At 49.3% G+C, this 16,934-nt stretch overlaps 2 protein-coding genes across 6 annotated transcripts in view; both read left to right on the top strand.

Annotated features, from left to right (window-relative positions):
• Window positions 1-16,934, top strand: part of FAM53B (family with sequence similarity 53 member B) — a 118,781-nt gene that overhangs the window by 13,796 nt on the left and 88,051 nt on the right. The window lies entirely within an intron of this gene.
• The window catches only part of EEF1AKMT2 (EEF1A lysine methyltransferase 2), a 75,743-nt gene that overhangs the window by 52,134 nt on the left and 6,675 nt on the right, over window positions 1-16,934 (top strand). For 2 of the 4 annotated variants that reach the window (XR_013525174.1, XM_054243444.2), the window contains exon 7: window positions 16,427-16,719. The exons of the other annotated variants lie outside the window; for them this stretch is intronic. The gene's annotated coding sequence lies outside the window, so the exon portion shown is untranslated. Of the gene's footprint in view, window positions 1-16,426; window positions 16,720-16,934 lie in introns of those variants that run through there. 4 annotated transcript variants of the gene reach the window in all.

Raw genomic sequence — 16,934 nt, 5'->3', positions numbered from 1 at the left:
CACCCATCAACTACTTTCTGAATGCCCACTGTGCGTTAGGCTTCTCAGTTAATTCATGTAACCACCCTGAGAACTGAGTACTATTATCATATCCATTTTATAAAGGAAGAATATAAGGTTCTATAAGGTAAAGTGCCCAATGGCACTTTTAGCTCATGGGCGGTAGTTCTGGGGTTTGAACTCCCAACTTTAGGGTTGGCAAACTGTAGCCTGATGACTAAATCTGGCCCACTGCCTACACTTGTAAATAAAGTTTTATTGGGACACAGCCACACCCATTTGTGTAGGTAATGTCTGTGGCTGCCTTCACACCACAGCAGCAGAGTTTACAGACCACAGGGTCTACAAAGCCTAAAATATTTATTGCCTGGCCCTTTACAGTGAAAGAATTTACTGACTATTCTCCACACGAATACTCTGCACTCCAGACCTGAGCTATTCAGTATGTGAGCTCTAGCCACATGTGGCAGTTTAAATTAACTGAAACTAAATGAAATGAAGACTTCAGTTCTTTGGTGGCACTAGCCACATGCCACATGCCTAGTAGCTGCGTGCAATGGTTGCTTCTCACGTTGGACAGCACAGACCCAGAATGTTGCTGTCATCACAGGGCGTTCCATCAGGTAAGGGCGCGCGAGACTGTCCCAGTGCGGGGAGAGGCCGAGTCTGGGAGAACCAGCAGTGCAGAGGAGTCATTCTGGCGAAAGAAAGGACACTGGACCTTCCTGCTCCCAAAATACAGAATCGAGAATTGGTGGGTTGACTCTGAGGTGATGGAGCAATGTCTGCTGTGGCAGAGGGAACCTGGCCCTGGAGTGAAGAGACTGTCCCTAAATCCTATGACCCTTGGTAGGCCTCCACCATGCCCCTCCGCAGCCTGTAACCCCAGCTCCTGGTTCACTGGGGCCGTTGGCCTCATCAGCTCTGCCATGTCCAGTGTCCCATGTTGTGTTTGCATGCTGGGTCCTGCAGAAACCCCATTTTCCTGTATTCACATCTGTTCTGTTCTGGGCCAGATGGGCCTGATGGGTTATACCATTGATCCTCCTGTGCTGACATGGGAAATTCATGGTCTGATGACATGACCATGTTTTCCATGGGCATCAAATAAGGAACTACTTCATTCAAAATGATGGCTACTGTGTGGCCTGAGGAAGGAAGGTGAGTTCTAGGTCCCACAGCTAGCTAGTATCACTGACTTACTCCTTAAAATGCTGTCCACTGCCATCCCTAATGCTGTCTGTCGAGCAGCGTGAAGCTGGGCTGAACTGTAGCTCTTGTCTTGCTTGGCGCATAAATGCTGTGAATTGGAGTCTCTTTGGAAGCTTACTAGGGGCAGAGTCATTTTGAGGGGTGAAGGGAAATATAGAGAGCATAGATCTCCAGTTCATTAGACCCAGGCATAAACGCATCAGTGCTGCCCCCCATCTCCCGACATTTGTGCATGCTGATGGGCTCAGAGTCCACTAGCTGTGGGGCCTAGAACTCACCTTTCTTCCTCAGGCCACACAGTAGCCATCATCTTGAATGAAGTAGTTCCTTATTTGATGCCCATGGAAAACATGGTCATTGTCATCAGACCATGAATTTCCCATGTCAGCACAGGAGGACCAGTGGTATACCACACGGCTGGTTGTCCAGGCCGTCTACACTGGAGCCTCTGAAATGTACAGTCAGGAGTCCAGTCTCGTGCTCCTGTTAGAAATGACTGGCTTCTCCTGGGTTATAGGAGTATAGTCTGTATGAATCTTCATGCTATAGGCAATGCACACTCCCTCTGTGGTCAGGATGAAAACCTTTGTAAAATGTAGGAATAAGATACCAGAAGGACTTTTCAGGACTTGAGCAGGAGTAAAAAAAGAAGAAAACCAGATATGCATCCTGGTCAACTTAGCTCTAGAGTAGTTGCCTGAAGGAAGTGCCTGCTAAGGAGGAAGTTGTGTTTAAGAGGTTGTACATGGAAAATTTTCCCCCCACATGCTTTAAAAGGGAAAAGAAGAACCTTGGACGGCCAGCCTTGATTACGAGTCCCCCTCCCATCCCACCGCCACCTTTGACCCTGCTTGCCTCTAGCCAGCCACTCCTGGAACGGTCTCCTGTGTCTTCCTCCTTCAGCCAGCGGAGGGGTGAGATCATTCGAGATTAGGCTCTGCGTCAGATTCTCACTGCTGTCCCAGCACTCAGGGAGACTAACTGCGTGTGCCCAAAAGAACCCTGGCACAAATACACTTATAATGGAAATTGTATGTAGAGTACTGGCGTTTTCTGAGCACCTACTGTGTGCCAAGCACCCTGCATACAGTCTCATCATCTGCTTGTGGCACAGCCAGCTGGGGTGAACTAGCCCCACTTCACTGGGCAGGAGCTGAGCTTCAGCCATGTCCCTGAGAGAGTGTGGCTTGTGATGGGCTAGAGCCTGCCTGAAATCCAGGTTCCTCTGCTCCGAAGCCAGGTTCTCCTCACCACCTAGTTTTGTCCCCTATCGTGCACATGCTTCTGTTTCAAAGAGAAATTTCTTGCTCCTCTGCATGGGTTCCCTGATGACATTTTTATCATGGCCTGTGGGCAGAGAAGTAGGTTGCTCACTGTGGGGTGACATTTAAGAAAACCAACTCTGTCAAGCTTTCCCTTTGAATGTGCTGTTATGGTACAAGAAGTCTTCGTTTGTCCTGGGCTATTTTGAAATAAAAGGCAGGAAACTCCCCTCTTGTTTCTATATCTTGCATAGAAGTCATCAAAACAGAATCCTCTGTTCTGTGCAGTAGTCATGATGGAGGAAGCAACTGTTCTCTTCATGATGACCCAACCACAGCCAGCAGTCTGGAGGCGTCGGGGATCCAGAATGGTCTGTTCCATCTGCTGGGTTTACTTGTGTGTGTTAGAAGTATTTGGCATGGAAACTCTTTCCCTACCCTACCAGGAGGGAGCTCTCCTGGTGGGAGCAGGGCAGATCCCAGCTCTGCTGTACTCCGGATAATGCCGTGGTTTGCTCTGTGGGATGGGTGCCCCAGCCTCCCATGGGGCCAGGCCGAGTGAACAAACCAGATCAACTGTCCTGCCAAGTCCATGGTTGGGAAGGCAGGTCTCTGCTGTCTGTGTTGGGAGTTTCATGGGTCTACTTTGTTGTGGATGGAATTTCATACAGTCCGAGCTGTCTGGTCGTTTTCAGGCCTCCAGCTAACTTACTGAATGAGCCAGGGAGCGGTGATGATGAGAATGTGTGGCTGGATTGCTAAGGCCAAGCAAGTCTACGGGAATCTTCAAACCAAGATGAAGCTTAGTTGTTCGGGTATTTTCAGGGGTTTGAATCATCAGCATCATGTAGACCAGAGTTGCACTCTGGTGATCTGGGGCCCAGATGTGGTCCTCAGACATGATTGTTTGGCTCATATGAGTCTTTACAAATTTCTTAATTTCTTGAGAACGTAAAAAGGAGATTTAGCAGAGAAGTCCTAATTTTCAGTTTGTCTTAACAAGCCAGAAGATTTTTAACAGTAGCCTGTGTCCTCTTTCCCAAACAACTCACAACAGCTATAGCCAGAGCTGTCCACTGTGGGCCGGCCATGTTCTCTGCACATCATCACGGGGCCTATGCAGCATGCTTCTCTCATTTATGCTTCCTCCTTGGCCCTGGCAGGCATTTGAGTTTGAGATCCCTGGAGTGGACAAAACGTTCAGAAGACAGATTCAGATTTTCTGGCTCTCCAGGTTATTGGCACAGGGCGAACCATGGTGAATGACAGTGACTAGTAGAAATGGCCAGGCTGTTTGCAGTGCTCAAGGTCATTGCCACCATAACCCTGCTACCTCGTGTTCCACCTGCTAGTAAACTTGGAAAGATAAGCCACTCCTTGGAAAGGGCACTCATGGGAACTCTGAAAGTACAAATAAGTCCTTTATCTCTTGGGAGCCAGTCTCAGCCCAGGGGCCCTTCTACCCCCCGGATCGGCCAGTGATACTAGGTGACCTGGGGATTCATTTTGTACCCCTGCACCCCCCAGTCACTCAGGTGCTTCACCTAGTTTAATCTTCTTATCTAAAAGTGCCTTCCTGAGGCCGAGGCAGGCAGATCACCTGAGCCCAGGATTTCGAGACTAACCTGGCCAACATAGAGAAAACCCATCTCTACTGAAAATAAAAAAACTAGCCAGGTGTTATGGCATGCACCGTAGTCCCAGCTACTGGGAGGCTGAGGTATGAGATCGCTTGAGCCTGGGAGGCAGAGGTTGGGTTGCAGTGAGCCAATATCGTACCACTGCACTCCAGCCTGGGTGACAGAATGAGAGACCGTGTCTCCAAATATAAATCAGTAAATAAATGAAAAGTGCCTCCTGGATGTTAATAGATGTTGCAGGGCCGGGCGCGGTGGCTCAAGCCTGTAATCCCAGCACTTTGGGAGGCCAAGGCGGGGGTGGATCATGAGGTCAGGAGATCGAGACCATCCTGATCAACATGGTGAAACCCCGTCTCTACTAAAAATACAAAAAATTAGCTGGGTATGGTGGCGCGTGCCTGTAGTCCCAGCTACTCGGGAGGCTGAGGCAGGAGAATTGCTTGAACCCAGGAGGTGGAGGTTGCGTTGAGCTGAGACCGTGCCATTGCACTCCAGCCTGGGTAACAAGAGTGAAACTCCGTCTCAAAAAAAAATAAAAAATAGATGTTGCAAGGGATTTCTTTCAAATAAAGATTTAATTTTTAAATTCTCATGACAGGCAGTCTAGCTGCTGTGTACCAAGCAGATAACTTGTGGTGTTAGATAAAAATTTCCTAGGGTAGCTGAAACACGCATCTCAGCTCATTCTTCTAGCTCATTCTTTTGACAGAGACTCAGTACAGCAAGTGGAAGTAAAGCAAAGATTCACCAGAGGGTAACTAATCTTTTTCAAAGAATTGAGGTGTTCTCTTCATATTTTTTCAACCTAACAGGAATCCCTCCCGTCATTTATCTTTTTCACTCAACCCTGTTTTTTTCTCTTCTCGTGGCAACTATTCTGTGACTTTTTGTTTCTTTCTGATTCTCACACATATTTTACTGTATAGTCAACCTTTGGGATTCTTAGAGTTACGTCAAATGGTTTGCTGAGTTTGAGAAATGTAGCTTAGAAATGCATGGCCCGAAAGCCCTTCACACCTCTCTTCATTTGCCACAGAAACGTGGCATCCTCATCTGCTTCCTTCTCACCTACCGATCAGGGCATGTGTGTTGATTTTACCCATTCTGGGTGGTTGGTTCAGCCTCTGGTTCTGCTGGGCCAAGGGTCTTGAGAAGGGGCCCCAAGGCTCTGATGATGCCACTGCTCTCCTTCAGTGCATTCTAGGGACTGTTGGAACTCCCGAAAGGTCAAGGATCATCTTGATCTAGATTGAGATTTCCAGGGCCTGGCCAGAGGACGTACTGGGGGTAGGTAGTAGGCCTCCCACCTGACCTTGTGGCTTTTGCAAGAAACTCAACTTTTACGGATCCCAATTTTCTCATGTGCAAAACTGTCCTCCCAGTTACTAGGGTTCTAGGTACCAGATCCACTGAAAATGTGTTTTTCAAACTTTAGGGACCACCCAGCTCAACCTGGAGGGCTTACTAAACACAGTTGCTGGGTCCTACTCCTGGAGTTTCTAACTCAGTTCATCTGGGGCTGGGGACTGAGACTTTGCATTTCTAATGAGTTCCCACACAGTCCTCTACTGCTTTGGGGTCCATGCTTGGAAAACCAGTGCGTGTCGCTGAAGCAGGTGCCAGATGCCCAGTGTTCCCCCCAGCAAGGACATGGGTTGGTCTGTGTGGTCTTGGCTGCCTGGCATGTGAGGCTCGTCTTTCATTTTCCCACTGCGTCTTATTTTCTCGGAACTGGAACCTAGGTTCCCAGAGATGTTTTGTTTCCACACAGCCATCTTGATGGAAGCTGTCTTCAGACTCTCTATGATATTTGGAGACACATTTATTTCCGACCTTTAGGTAAATCTTTCACTAACAGACACCATCCTCTGTCCATCTCGGTCTCTACCCCTCTCCCTAGAAGCTGGATACTGATGGAGGCAGCCTTGGTGATTTGGAGTTTTGAGGTTTTGGTTGCCCAGATAGGTTGATTTTTGCCCATTTTCGCCAAAGCCAGGCTGTGTTTGGGTGGAGTTGTCAGAGCTGCGTGGACGGCGGGTCACCCTGTGCTCAGGTTGCTACGAGAGGCTTCCCGTTCGCTGCCATCAGTCCCAGGCTGGGCGCCCTTTGTCAGGTGCCCTGAAATCAGTGTCCCCGTGGGAAATGGGGTGCTTGACCATGCCCAGAATCAACCGCTGTGCCCCTTCTTTCTCTTACCTGATGACACCTGAGCCCAGCCCGGGCTGCTGGAGGTGAGAGACCTGGGACCCAGCCGGGGAAGAAGCCAGAGCCAGGAAGGGGGTTGTTGGAGTCCATGCAGAGTCGGCCAGTGGTCACATCTCAGTGGTTAGCAGTGGTTTCCTCTCTTTTGGGTTTTAGTTGTGGAGTGAACCTGAAATCACTGCTGGTCTTGTGTCTTTAGCTCCAGCTATAATCCCTGGCAGGTGAAGGACAGTCACTGGCTTTGCAGCTTTCCTCATGGTTTTGTTTTGTCAAGGCGTGTTCCTTTTCTCCTCTCGCTCCTCAGAACCTGGGGGACACTAACTCAGTCATGCTTCTGAATGGAGCATTTCTGTGTGGTTTTCTCCTTGCCTCGGTACTCTGCCTTCTGCAGCTCCCAGCCCCTGGCAGCTGGGCACACTGGCCCTTGTGCTTTCATATCCACGAAAACACGTGGGAAGCGCGTGCCCAGCACATGCCTTGATCACATATTTGTAACTCTGGAGTCTGAGATGATCGTGACATTCTCGTATGGGGCTGTGTGTGGCCACTCCCATTCCCCAAGGGAGAACACAATTACTGTATTGTCTTGGCATTCTGGGCGAGCTGCTTGGGTCAGGGCAAGGGCTGTTGGTATACTGGGAGATGGAAATAACCGTTTTGCAGCTTTCAACCTTTATGCTGCCATTTACAAAAGAGGGAGGTTTGGGACGACCTATCAGATCCTCTGGGTCACCTGGCTTTGTTCAGTCGAGTAACCACCAGCCTGTGCCCCTTGTAGCTCAGCTTGCTTGCCTGCTATTCAGGCAGGACAGCTCTGGGAGGGCAGACCTCTGAGCAGTGGAGGGAAGCAGAGTGATTGGAGGTGCGGAGCAGGGTGGTGGCTTGTGGCTATCCAGTGTGCAGAGCTTGTGGCTGTCCTGCACTGGCACTGGCAGACATCGTGGCGCCTGACCTGTCTGAGCATCCTGGGACTCCTTCCACCAAAACCCGGGAAGAGGGCCCCCACTCCCAGCCCCACCCCCGCTTGCTAGAGTGTCACACATGTCATTTAGCAGCATCCTAGTAGCCGTGTCCTCACCCCATCTCTGGCATGGAATGCCTGCCCAGCTCTCATGCTGCTTCCTCTGGGAAATCGCCCCAGATCTTTGCCTCCCTGCTTGGAATTCCAGGCTCACTTCTCTGTCCTTGTGGCTTCATTATCATATGACACGTTATGCCTTGTGGGAGACCTAATTGAACGCTTGCTGTTTTCGTGAACTTAGTTGCGTATTATCTGCTGTCTCCCCTCAGTCCCTAGCACAGCCAGCCCGGCGTGTGTTGGACTTGGGATGAGACTCTGTTACCAGGAGGAAATACTCTCCAAAGAGAAGCACAACCCAGGGCACACGTGAGATTTGCTGGCTCCACTGCAGCCACCTAGAAATATTTTGTTTCTGGGTAAAAGTCTGTTCTAAGGAGCACAGCATCACATGTGTATATAATCTTCCCCTTGACCCTTCTTGCTCTCTGTGGAGGCTCCCAGGACCTTGGCCCTCCCTGTCCCATGGGTTCCTGCAGAAGCCTGGGCTGTCCAGGCTCTGTCTGGCCCAGGGTCAGCCCTGCATATGCTGCCTCACACCAGGCCCTGACTGCAGCAAGATTCTTCTAAAAGCAGAACATAGAAAACAGAGCTGTTAGGGCAGGGCCCTGGGCTCAGTTTTCCCATGATTGGGTGTGAGAGGGCTGCTGGCCACCCTCCACCTGCAGAAGCTCTGAGGAGTGTTTGCAGGTTCTTGTGGAGGTGTGAGCGTGATCAGACACAGGGGTGTTTGTGCTGGTCACTGGGTTTTTTGGTTGTGCTCTGCCCCCGTGGAACCCAGACTGCTTTGAGCCTGTCCCTCTGGGTTGGGAGGTGCAGTGTTCGTTTGACACCACTTTGCTAGCTGTCGGAAATCCCCACAAGCAAGGGCGACTTCAGTGTTTTTGGCACCAAGAAAGTTGAGACTTGACTTAACGTGGTGACTGTGTTCTTTGTTTCAGCAGACATTTCCTGAGCAGCTCTTTGTGCCAGGTTCTGGGGACTCAGGGGACTGAGGCCGGGCTCATGCCCTCCAGAAGCACACAGTCTGTGGGGCTGGCAGCTCGCTGGTTCATTTCATGGCTCTGTGATTCAAGCTCTGCATTCTGCACAGAGGCAGAGGGTATGACTGACTCAGTGTGGGGTGTGGAGGTCTTCCTGGAGGTGGTGACACCTGAGCTGAGTCTAAAAGATGAGGTTGGAGAGGCTGAAGGCTGAGAGGGCAGCAGGGAGCAGGGCGGGAAGCAGCTTCCAGGCTGAGAGACCAGTGTGAGCAGAGGCCTGGGGACAAGAAACTGTATGTGGTATTTGTGGTATTTGGAGAACTGCAGAATGTTTGAAGAACAGGCAGTATATGCATGTGTACAGACTTAACAGTGAGAAGCAGGTTCCTCGTTTCCGTCCTTCCCGGGGGAGCTCCTGTTGCTATTTTCTTATTTGTCCTCCAAGACATATTCCATCCATGTGCAAGAATATACAGACACACACACAAATGTATATATAAAATACATTATTTTTTATGTTTTTGATTTTAGAAAGTATTACCTATTTCCTGTGGAAGTCAATACCGCGTTTGTTTCAAACTTCAAAACATACAAAAAGCTGTTTATGGAAGTCTCATCTCTGGTCCCGGCTACCCATTTCTCCTCCCTGAAGACAGCTTTTGTGTGAAGCTTCTTTTGTATCCTTCCAGGACTTCTGTATTATGGGCACAATTATTTATTTAGTTTCCCTCAAATGGCCACAGTGTCCTGATCTTTGCTTTTCTACTTAGCACTGGACCTGACCTGAAGATGCCTTCTTGTTTGGGCATATTGAGCTCCTGAAGCCTTTTAAAATTTTTTTTTAAATTAAAATTTAAATCGACACATAATTTTAGCTGTTCATGTGGTGCATGGTGATGTTGTGACACATGTAGTGTTTGATGATTGGTTCAGGGTAATGCGCGTATCCAGCATCTCACACATTTATCGTTTCTTTGTGTCAGGAATGTTCAGTATCTTCTGGGTTTTTTTCTTTATTTTACTTTAATTATTTCTGAGAATTACAAGCTTTACCTTCTAACCATTTGAAATTACATGATATGGTTAACCGTAGTCATCCTGCAGTGCTGTAGAACGCTGGGACTTACCCCCCCGCCCGTCTGGCTGTAATTTCAGACCCTTTAACAAATCACTTTCTCTTCCCCGCCTTCCTCCTGCCCTGCTGTCTTCCCCCTACCCTTCCCAGCCTCTAGTCCTCTCTGTTCTGCTTTTTTCCTTCTATGAGAACAAGTTTTTTCAGCTTCCACATATCCTCCTAGCCTTTTGGAAAGCTGCGTTTTGTCCTTTGCGTGCTGTTGCAGCGTGTATTTAGCCTGTCCTTCCTGTTAGGCGGTTAGGCCACTTCCCAGCTTGGCTGCGCCTAACGAAACGTATTATTTTGCTCATTAGCAGGACAGTCTGCGGGGCAGGCTGATGTGGGTTGAGGCGCACGTGGGGCACAGGGAGCGTGAGTAAGGACAATGGAGCTGCACGAGGACACGGGCAGGTTGTTTTGCTCTCTCGCGGCTGACTTCTTCCTCCTAGTGAAAGGCAAGTGACTTTTCAGTTGGATTCTGCTGAGTTTTGGGGAAGCTGTTTTATTCTTTTGCTGTCTCCTATAAGTAACCTCTGCAAAAGGAGACCTGGCCCAGGGTGGTCTCTGGAAGCAAGGTTCCACCAGGGGTGCTCGAGGAGACTCCGTTACAGACCTTCAGGCCATTCTCTGCAGGACAAAGCCAGCCAGAGCTGAGGCCCGCAGTGTGGCTCGGCCACCATTGTATGCTGGAGCCTTGTGGGTGCAGATGCCACTTCCGGGCACTTGCTAGACTTGGGCTTCATGAACATCACAGTTCTAGTCAATATGTTGTAGATTTATTAATAATTGAAGTGAGTTCGAGTCTGTCCAGGCAGAGGACCTGAGCGTGTGGGAGGGAGGGACTGCAGGGTGACTCTGCACCCACCCTGTGAAGGTTGTGATGTATGTTTCTGAACTTCATTTTATGAGATGGGTTCTTACTCTGTCACCCAGGCTGGAGTACAGCAGCATGAACTGGACTCAATGCAACCTCCCCTTTTGGGCTGAAACGAGCCATCCACCCCAACCTCCCGAGTAGCTGGGCCACAGGCATGCACCACCGTGCCCAGCTAATTTTTTGTATTTTTGGTAGAGATGGGGTTTCGCCGTGTTTCCCATGGTCTCCGACTCCTGAGCTCAAGGCATCCACCTACCTCGGCCTCCCAAAGTGCTGGGATTGCCGGTGTGAGCTACCGCACCTGACCCAGATTTCAGAACTTTAGAGGGCCCAGTTATTTTATCATGCTATTTGTTTTTAAAATATGCTCTGCCTTTTAGTGCATCTTAATTGACTTTTTATTTCACTCTTGCATCAGTTCATGTTTCACTTCTGTGGGAGTGGGGACTGTGGCTTGTGTATGTTCGTGTCTTCAACCCTGTCATCCCAGCACTCACAAAGTAATCACTCGGTAATGGTTTGTTGAATGAATGAACACAATTGCCTGTCACACAGGCTTTTGTCAGGGCCCATGGCATGCTGTTAACTAGTCATCCAGCACACGTGAAACTTGGTTTTGGTGCTTCAGTGTCAACCTCTGACCAGTACTTGTTAAATTTCATCCAGTCTGATCCCATCCAGCTATTCAGTCTGATATGGCTTCAGTTTTTTGTTTTTAAGTTTTATGACTTTTTAAAAAATTACTATGTTTTGAGATAGGATCTTCCTTTGTGGCCCAGGCTGGAGTGCCACCATGCCTGGCCGTGTTGGTGGTTTTATGTGTACCCTTCCTTCTCCTGCACATTTTCAAACTGCTTCCTCCAGATGACGGCAGGGAGGTGAAGGCCAGTCCTCATTTGGTTTGGGAGGTACGTGGAGAAGTGCTCAGAGGCCTGGCTTTAGGGTTTTGCAGCTGACTTAGTGAGTGAGCTTCCTGAGAGCAAGGGAAGTACACCCAGGCCTGGTTCAGATGGCTCCACAAGGGGGACGGTGGCAGTCACAGCTGCAGCTGGTGTACTTGGCAGTCTGTCAAGCACTTTGGGGTGTGCTGCGGACAAACAATTGAATGAATCTTTGTTTCTGGAGCCTGGGCCGTTTCGGATGAGGAAGATGATTACTTATTTTGGGAAGTTGGGTTAACTCTTCCAAAGTCCTTTGAGTCTTGCTTAGATCTGTAATCAAAAACCTGTCAGAGTTCACCTTGGCATCCCAGGGTGTTTGGTTTGAAGCCGGGTGAATCTGGTTGGCTGTGTCATTTCCTCTTTAACTCTCCCCCACCCAGGTCTTTTAAGTCAGGAGGCCTGTCACATCCAGAGTGCATAGAAGGAAGTGGGGGAAATGCTTGCAAATGAGGTGCCCCTTTCTTCTCCTACTCCCCACCCCTATGGCATGCCAAAAAATAAAGAAGGCGCTCCAGACCCATTGAGCAGCTGTTCCCCCAAACTTCTTAGATTAACTGTGGTCAGTTCTAAGTACTTTAAGGACAAATGCCTGGACTTAGCTTTGAATTAGGACTTCATGAAGCCCTTCTTCTTTTTTTTTTTTTTGTGAGGCAGGATCTTCTTCTGTTACATAACCTGTAACAAAGTGGTGCTATCATAGCTCCCTGCAGCCTCGACCTTCCTAGCTCAAGTGATCCTCCCAACTCAGCCTCCTGTGTAGCTGGGACCACAGGTGTGGGCCACCATGCCTGGCCATTTTATAAATTTTATACAGATTTGGGGATCTCTCCATGTTGCCCAGGCTGGTTTTGAACTCTTGGGCTCAAGCAATTCACCTGCCTCAGCCTGACAAAGTGCAGGGATTATAGGTGTGAACCACTGTGCCTGGCGGTGAAGCCCTTCTTTGCAGGAATCTCTTTCTCTGCCTTAAGAGGCAAGAATCTGGTGCTGTTTTGATCTGTGTATAGAAAGATGGCTGTTACACATGCAGTGGCTCCCCCGCCATTGTGCTGTGGCTGGTAGCGGGTGTAGTCTTACTAGAGTGTATCCTGCCCTCCAGAGCCCTCCTCTGTGGTAGGAGCCAGGTAGATAGCTTTGGCCATTTGACCTGAGAGTTGCCACAGAGCTCAGGTATTCTTGTTGTATGACAGACCCGCCTGGCAGCTTAGAGTCCCTCCAGTTTTGTTTTGGCAGATGATGGCATTCTCGGATGTGTGGTAGCGCTTGCAGTGTGATATGGAGGGAGAAGGGAGAAGGCGGAAGGCTTAACATGTGATTGATGAGCCTGTCTGATTAATTTCTACAATAGACCCTGTAGGTTGGTAGATATGACTCTGTCAGATCAGGAAGTGAGGGGAGTCCTGAAGTGTGAACTGAGGGTAGGATGTGACCTTGGAGTGGGTGGCAGCTGAGCAACCTGGTGGCTCTCGTGCCTATAGCAGTTCTTACAGAGATGTTGGGACCGTCTTGTGTCACCTGTCATGTCCCAGTGTGCTACTGTCTTAGACCAGTGTGTTGGGGCCACCAGCCTGCAGGCCTCCTAGATAAAGAGATCACGGTCCTCACAGGCCCAGCTGCTGAGAGATACCTTCCCTCTGTGCGGTGGCTCTGGGGGTGCGGCGCGAGCTGTAAACGCCAACAGGAATGCTCCTCCCTGCCTGCTGAGTGGCTGGAGCTGCCCTGGTAGCAAGGCTTTGCATGTAGCCTGGGCTGAGGGTGGATTGTCCTGCAGGAAGGGGAGTATTGCTGTCTGAGAGCCCATAAACATTTTGTAAAGGAGAAGGAGATTCTTGTTCTCAGAGGTAGATGATGAAGATGTCAAGACTGGTCAGTGGCTAACTTCTGACTCTCCAATAACTCCTCTAAATCAGGTTGCTGTTAGCTTCACCGAAAGACACCAAGACGCCCCTGTGCACAGAAGGATTGAGCTCGGAAAATGCAATCACGCATATACCCCCATGCATGTGTCAGAGCGGGGCTGCTGCTGCACCACCTCCCCTTCCCTGTCCTGCCCATGACAGGAATGTCACTGTGGCCTCCTGCTCCTGACTCTGCTGTGTGGAAGGTCACAGCCAGGGCACTTGATGGTAGCAAGTAAGGATTTGGCCTTTGCTACTGTTTAGTTTCCTGGGACCTTGAACTGCAGGTCAGGTCTGAGTGGGACTGGGGAGGCCGGCCTGCAACAGTCTGGAGCAACATAGAGGTGCTCCAGATCGGGCATTCACCAGCTGACTGTCCTTTCTCATAGTTCATTCAGCACCTTCAAATCTAGTGATTTTCACGCTCTCTCCAGAGTTGCCATTTGCCTATGACAGGTGAGGAAACTGAGGCCCAGAGAGGCATAAAGACCTGGCTAAAGCCACACAGCTGGTATGTGACTGCACTCAGAGTCTCACTAGTCAGAAACGGAGCTGCTCTGGCCCAGAATCCCTTTGACACCTGAGAGAACTGAGGCTCCAAGAGGGGAACTAACTTGGCAAACGGGGCAGAGCTGGTAAGTGGCACTGTCGGGCCCAGAGCCCTGTCCCCTGAATGCTGTTCATCCACCTAGGTCACATAGCCTTTCGTTTGGGCCTTTCCATTTTTGTTTTTAAATGTGTTTTTAAACCCTCTTCTGTTGGTTTTTAGTCACGGTTTGAGTAAATTCAGTATACTTATAAACAGGTCTGACTGAAGAACGGGTCATGGTCATCTTAAGCCGAGTGACTTAACATGATAGTAGGTTATCGCTAGGGCCCGCTGCGGCCCCTCACTGTCCTCTGGTTCTCTTCCTGTTCTTTCCCTTGCCCTGGCTTGGAGAAGAAGGCAGCACCCTACCCTGTGGCCACTCGGTGTTGTGAGTCTCTCTCTGTGCCTCCTGCCCCTTATCTCCTTCCTCTTGAGGGTGTCAGGCAACTTCTCGTCTATGGCAAGCTCTTTCTTGGCGTGGGGTGGGTTAAATAACATGAACGGTAGTGAGGATTACAGGAGCGCTGATAGGAAACTCGTCTGTCAGTTATTTTTCATTGATAACTCTTGACAAGTCATGCGTGCACTTGGCTTCGGTTTCAAGAACTGACATGACTGTCTCATTCCCGTGCTCAGATTGGCTTTGGCTCTCAGCACTTTTATGTCCCTGAAGAATGTCATTCCTCCTCCTCCTCCTCGTGAAATGTTACTTGCTCTAAAAAGCAGAAAATCCCTACAGCCTTGTGAGAGTCTCTGAAAAGTCCAGGAGAACAGAGTTCCGATTTGGTTCAGCTCATTTTACTGTTTTGTTTTTTTCCATTCCATTAAGGAGACGCATAGGGGAGGCTGGGGCACTTGGTTCAGCCAGGGGCGTAGGTCAGGTCTCCTTCAAGCTGTGTACTGCGACTCCCAGTCCTTCCCCAAGTGTGGCCTTTGGCGGCCTTTGATTACTTGAAGGACTAGTTTGGGGAATACGTTTTAGCCCCAGTCACTGAGGAAAGCACCTCCAAGGACGTACCTTCCTGAGGAGAGAGGGGTGAGGGAGGGCTGAGGATGCCCTTTCTAAGGACAGCAGGTGCCTCATGCTTGCAGCCAGCCAGTCTCACTCGCCCTGAAACACCCACCAGCCCATTTGCAGGAACAAGGTACTTGGAGGACCCAAAAGCATTTTCTTGGCCCCTAGAAGCTAATGCTGTAGCTGTGAAGGCGAGATATTTTTATCCAATTTATGAGCATTTAATAAGGGCCTATGCTCTGCTAGGAATTGTGCCTACCTAAGGATTTCAGTGCTTCTAGGGATATTTTTGTAGTGTCCCCACCTTATGAGGCATTACCTCCTTAACTTATAACTGAGGTGGGCACAGCAAGGGTAACTTCTTACATGTTACTAAGGCAGAAAGCTGAGCAAAGATACATAGCTCAGCCAGGGCCCTGCAGCTCCTCTGGGACTGAGCTGGGCTGAGCGTGGACTCAAGTTCAGTGCTCTTGCTGTGATACTGGCTTAGCAGATAGATAACAGTCAGGCTGCTGCTGTGGGCAGGCTCTGTGCTGAGGCCACAGGATGACTGAGGGAGGTCCACACCTAGGCTGCACACATGGAGGGGAGGGAGAGGGCTCCCTGCAAACAACCTAGGAATGAACTTTGAGAGAAGGGCAGGGTGGCTGTGACAGAGGCAGAGGCAGGAGGCACAGGGCCTGGGGAGAGAGGGCCCTCGTGCCATCTTTCCGCATCAGTTCCAGAAGGTTGATGTTTGGCTGGGGCACATTAGAGAGTGTGTGTATTGCAAAATTAGTGTCCGCTTTGGCATTTGATCATTTCGCTGACAAATCAAGTACTTAAGGGATAAATTACAGCGAAACTTACAGGTCCTGGAATAGAGGGATCCAGGGATTAATACAAAAACTTTGGAGTTCAGTAGATGCGGGTCAAGTCTGTGTCTCGTTCACAGCCGGGTGACCTTGGGCCCAGGCCTCAATTTCCCCCTCTGTAAAATGGGATAACAGTAGCTGTCTCTGATAGGGATACTCTGAGGATGCAGTGAGCACACTGTTGCTATGGCTAATATTTTCCTCATGCTACATTAAAAGGTAGGCTCTGTGTCACCTGTTATTTCTGCTAATAGAACTAGCAAAGTATTGACGAAAGAGGTTTTCTTTGCCCTCCTTTTCTGTATATGGAAGGTAGTGCTGGCAGGTCTGTCTGTTAGTTGCTTCTCAGTGGGACCTGAAGATACGGGCACCCGGGCTGTGGGAGTTGTTGAAACGCTCCCTGTGGTATGGAAGCTGCATGTTTATGGGCCCTGTCCTCTGGTTGGAACGCCAGACTCTCTTTGCAGTATCAGCGTAGTCTGGGAAGGTAAAGGCCCTGGATAAAGTTCTTAGGCAGCTTTCAACTTTTATCCTTTAGATGCACATGGTTTAGTTAACGATATCAAATCAGCAAGCAGAAGTGTCTCCAAGCAGATTAAATCCCTTTGTCTTGGAGATGAAGCTTGACTGTAGCATTCGGCTCCCCCCAGAACCCTCCTTGCACTTTTGGGTTGTCACAGAATTTGTCAGGAGACACCGTGACCCACCAAGCATCACACTTTCCAGATGTTCACACGCTTGTCTTTGGATTCTGTCTGCAGGTTGCTTTTGTCACACCAACAACCGAAGCTATGAAAGTTTAAAAGTGCACACGGCCTTCGCAGAAGACCTGTGGAATTGCTGTCTTCCCTCCCATTTCCTTTGCTTAATGGGAGGGGGAAATGGAAGCTCTGAGAGCAGTGACTTCCGCGAGCCATCAGGAAAATCCCTGTCTGTGGCTAAGTTTATCTTTAGGTTTTGATCTGAGTCCTGTTTTTAAGGTGGTAAAATTAACTGTGAAACTGACTTGTGCAAGTAGTAAGTACAGGCTAAATAAAGATGCTGGAAGAAGGAAGAGTTTGTCTTGATGATGTCCAGTATGGTCAGTTTCTTTTAAGGGATAGCCCTTCGAAATGCATTACAGAGCATTTGGTAAACTCCTCTAATCTTCTTAAGATTTCTATAGGATTGTAGAGTTTGCAGCACTTTCTCTTATGTATTAATTCATTAGCATGCAATCCTCTTTTGAAGTGGATGAGGCAGGTGGGGCTCCCACTTGATGGAAGCTGA

The sequence above is a fragment of the Callithrix jacchus genome, chromosome 12 (assembly GCF_049354715.1).
Source record: "Callithrix jacchus isolate 240 chromosome 12, calJac240_pri, whole genome shotgun sequence".
Classification (NCBI taxonomy): domain Eukaryota; kingdom Metazoa; phylum Chordata; class Mammalia; order Primates; family Cebidae; genus Callithrix; species Callithrix jacchus.
The sequence above is the reverse complement of the archived record's forward strand: the minus strand, read 5'-3'. Positions and strand labels throughout refer to the sequence as shown.